This window comes from Vipera berus (genome assembly GCF_964194415.1).
Source record: "Vipera berus genome assembly, chromosome: 1".
Lineage (NCBI taxonomy): Eukaryota > Metazoa > Chordata > Lepidosauria > Squamata > Viperidae > Vipera > Vipera berus.
The window spans coordinates 239,430,050-239,434,854 of record NC_138202.1 but is presented as its reverse complement, the minus strand read 5'-3'; positions in this window follow the sequence as shown (position 1 = coordinate 239,434,854).

Here is a 4,805-nt window from a genome sequence, read left to right as displayed (position 1 = left end):
TTGCTCTAAGTAGCCAAAATAGCATTAAGTCGTTTGAATTAGTGCTGAATCTAAATCTTCTACAACCTCAAATTACTGCAATTCCCTTTTTTGGCACCCCATTAGATTCACTGGGAATTACATTGCTGGGCCCTCCACTTGGTATGTTTTATCAGGCTCAAAACCATGGCAATTTTTCCAACTCTAAGGAAGTAGCTTCTTCACCCTCTTTCTCTCACACATGATATCTGGGCTGAGTTGCCTCTTACTCTTCTGGAATGTACCCCTTCCCTTCTGGGGATCCACCTCTTCACTACATTCCACTATATGATTGATCAATATCATAGGTTTCTCCCTAAACTGGTTGAGACTGAATGTGATATAACTCAATTTGTCCTTTGCTTTCCTTTGGATTCTTCTCTATTCTGCTGACAGATCTTGAAGACTTGGGAAAAAAGGGGTTCTAACAGCAAAAAAAATAACTTTTGCTTTATCCTCATGCCTTCCAGTTGCCAAAGGTTTTAATATTTAAAGATTGTGCAACTGAAACAAATTTACTTTTTTAAACTAAGAAAAAGCTTGTGAGTGATACGCTCAGACATTCTCAGTGAAGTTCCTAAATAGCTTTTTTTCTATATTCTGTTGACGCAGCTACTTGATAAAGTACTGTGATAAGTTCTGGAAACAGAAAAGATGGGCATTTTTGCACAAAACCTATGTTAATTTGTGTTTAATATGAACATAGCACCTGTATTATGTGAGAACGCACCTTCTGTGTCTCTCTGCATTCTACTCACCATTAATAATAATATCCATATGTCATATAGACAAATTGTACAAGGCTCAAGAGGCCACTTATAGCCATGGTTATGGATATGCTGATGAAGCATATGAGTGTTGAAGTGTGCTAAGCCAAGAACAAGGACTCTGCAAGTATTCAAGCAAAGATTCATGCTGTCAATTAAAAATTAATAATCACACTTGATTCAACAGTCCAGAACAGATAATAAGTGTTAGTAGGCTTATGCTGGGGAATGCCTCATTGCACTTAAAAATTAAAAGTCTCGGTCTGATCTCTCACTTTAGAGATTTGAAAATCATAGCAACCATTACATTGGCACCCCAAGTTTGTGTCAGCAGACTGCATATGACTCCTAAGTGATGAGATGTGGACTACACTGTATCTCTAAATTAAAGATCGTAGATTGTACAAAATAGGCTAAGTCTGGCTTTGGTTGTAGTGTGGGCTAAGATGTGTCAAAATTGACTGGTGTTGTCTTTTATGTTATCATAGAATAGAATTTGTATCCTGTGTCATGGATACAAGGAAGGCTGATAACTAGTCTATTCCTTCTCTTTCTTACTAAAAAGTATTCCAGTGGGTGCAAAAGCCCAAGCCATAATGGGTGCTAGAGGCCAGTATCTATCAGTTGATGGCTATAGCATAAGACTATGGTGAGGAATGAGGGAGGGAGGAAGGGAGGGAGGGAGGGAGGGAGGGAAGGAAGGAAAGAAGGAAGGAAGGAAGGAAGGAAGGAAGGAAGGAAGGAAGGAAGGAAGGAAGGAAGGAAGGAAGGAAGGAAGGAAGGAAGGAAGGAAGGAAGGATTGTTGTGTACCTGTGAAACTAAGAAAGGGGAAGGATATAATAGAACTAAACGAAAGGAGTCTGATTTTATGAAGTGAAACTGATTAATACATGCAGAGAAGTTGAACTGTGAATAAAAGAGCTAGAGTGTATATCAGAAAATGTTATCCAGGTGTTGTGGCTATGTATGCAAGTAGAAATTCATAGGTCGGTGATAGTTTCACCTTATTCTCTAGTGAATAGAGCTAACAGAAGAACTATATTGATCCAATTCAGGGGGTCAGGGGAAATTCTTCTGTTAAATGACATAAAAGGATGAGTGGGAACAAGAAAAGAACAAAGTGATTGGGCCATTTGGAGACCCAGGAATAAATGGCCAATGAGTACCTGAGAATGGTTTGAGAATCTGCTCAGAAAAAGTTGTTGGTTTCAGTTATGAGGTTTAAGTAAAAAAAGAAAATTATAGTATTCATACATAATGAAATGCTATTGATTTGGTTATGATGAAGGATTCATAGAATGGAAATGAAGTTATAAATGCTGGGAAAATGTTGAAGAATGGAAAGCTTCCTTCATGGATGGTATAACTGTAGGAATATTAAAACATGGGTGTAATTTGTTTCCTTAGTTTATTTAATGTGCCTTGCAAACATTTGGCACAGTTCTGATTAATGTGCAGCCAGCTTTTGGCACTTCAGCAGATCATTTAGAATATGAGGGGGGAAATGGTGTTATCTGCCTATTTAGACAGAGCACATATAAAGTGAATAAGTATGAATAAAGGAATGCTTTGTCCAAATATGGAGTTGGTTCAGTTGTTGAATGCAATTAAAACTGTGTATAATGGAAATGCAGCATGTGTCTGAATGAAATGCTTACCGAACGGTTCAGCACTCAGCAGGATGACAAAGGCGTATGATGCCTTCCTGGTTGTTTAATGTATAAATGGATTCATGTAAATGGACGTTTGTGGTATGTCCCTTGGAGATGTGAATGTATGCACACCTCTATGATTATGTGTTTTTAACTGAGAACCCAAATCTTGGCTTTTCCATGTGTTTCTCCCCTTCCTCCCCCATCAGACAACATTCCGAGTGAGTGGTGGCAACCGGGCTGAGCCGTGGGGGGGATTGGGGTGTGTGGTGTCCTTGGCCGGCTGGCTGACTAGACCCCCATCTCCCAGGAAACTCCTCACGGGCAGAGAACTTGGGCTGAGTGGTTGCTCCCCGGATCCTCTCCTTGGGGTGGGAGCTGAGGCTGCTGCCAGTGGGGTCCCCACAGGCCATTGAGAGGCTGGATGTGAGGAGACCATCTTGGGGAGGAGGTGGGGTTGAAGCGGAGGGGGGTCCTTACAGATCCACGTGGAGATGGGGCTTACTGCCTTCCAGAGTCAAAATGCCAGAAGTTCCATCTCGCTGGGCGGTTGGTTCTTGAGAAAGAATGAGAAGTCCCTCCCCCCCCGAGATCCAGACAGTACCCCTCTGTGGGTGGTCTTGAAGACCCCCAAATCCTGGCTCTGCTCCCAGACCAGTGGAGCCGATTGGATTTTGATGACTCTTGGTAGCAGGATTTTTTCCTGCTGCCTGCTCTTTGCTATTGCTTAGGATATGGGGGGATATTGTAAGGCCAGAGTCTTCTGGAATGGGTGGACATAATGATGTAGGTGCTCCATCACTAGAGCCTGGACAGCCACTTGTCCAGAATGGTATAGGATCTCCTGCTTGAGCAGGGGGTTGGACTAGAAGACCTCTGTCATTTTATTCTATTATACTACCTTTTTTTTGTACATTGTGCCAATCTTCTGCAAGCCTGTGGCTTAGGCTAATAGTGGTGCCTTCATTTTTATTCAAATTATCATTATTCAATGGTCTTCCATGGGTATTTTATTTACACACACACACACCCCTTTCTGCTGCTAACAATTTAAGCAGGACAAATTAAAAATAAAGAGATATGTTTACATCCTTTCTGAAATACAAAATAAATGGAATTTAGTCTTTAAACTGCATATAGAAATCCTATAATTATAGGATTAGATATAAAAAGCTTCACATTTGTGATGTAGGAGAACATTGCTTTTTCCCACCTATTCAGGAATATTCTCCTTCTATGTTGGGGAAATCTGCTGAAGGAGAAAGGCTTCACTTGAAGGCTTCAATACTGGGGTTGATCTTTGATATATCTTAATATCTTGATCCTGGAAATGATTTCAGAAAGAGTTGGCAATCAGTGCAGATCTTTCCATACCGGACTTGGATCCGAATACTAGACACTACCCCCAGTTTAATGGGTGCGTTTTGCATCAGTTGAAACTTGTTGAAGCATTGCAATTGACCAGCAGAGAGCACATATGATGGCTAAAGACAGGGCTGATCATTTAAATTTCAAAGGAAAATGAGAAAAGGAAAACAAATCCAGCTATATTTGAAAACGTCCACAATGAATAAAGAACATAAATATTTTGCATTGATTAAACTTAATAGTTGTTAAGATGGATTCTCTAAATTTGTTTCATGGAATAAATTAGACAACCTAATGCTCTTTATAATAACAGCAGCCAATTTTAATCTGTTTTGTTAAAACTCTCTTACAGAAGACATTTCCTGACAGTTAATTTAATCAAATCCCCCTATCTTTCTCCTGTGGGATTCCCCCCACCCTTCCATTTAGCAGTAATTATTTTTAGCGACAATTTTAAGGCAACCTTCTCCAAGCCATACTCTCAGATATACTGAATTTTAATTCTCACCCTTCCTAGTCATAAAGTCAAGCTAGCTGGGAATTTCATGAAATGATTCTGGAAACGGCTGGAGAGAAAAGAAAGAGAAAGACACATTGAAGTCAAACTCATCTCTTGCATCCACGCAGTTCCACTGGCAACTGAGATTTGACGCAGCCTTTGGAGTGTTTTTGATATCACACCTGTACACACATTCCAATGTTAACCCTTAGTTTTGTAATTTATTACCTGCAAAGTTATTTTGACTCCCCATGTAAAGAATATTGCCCTCCTGGAGAAAGGCAAGATACCAACCAAAACAACTAGTTCATCTCCTACCCCACCCCTGACATATTAGAAGCATGTAAGAAAAGTTTCTAACACGTGGGAAGTGCCCCAGGATTTAGAATGCCTGAATGAAGCATCACAAAAGGGTAACTTTAAAGAACAGATGACAGATACATTGTAATAATTAATAATTTTAAAACAAAAAAGGATGAGAAATTTAATAGCAGGCAAAA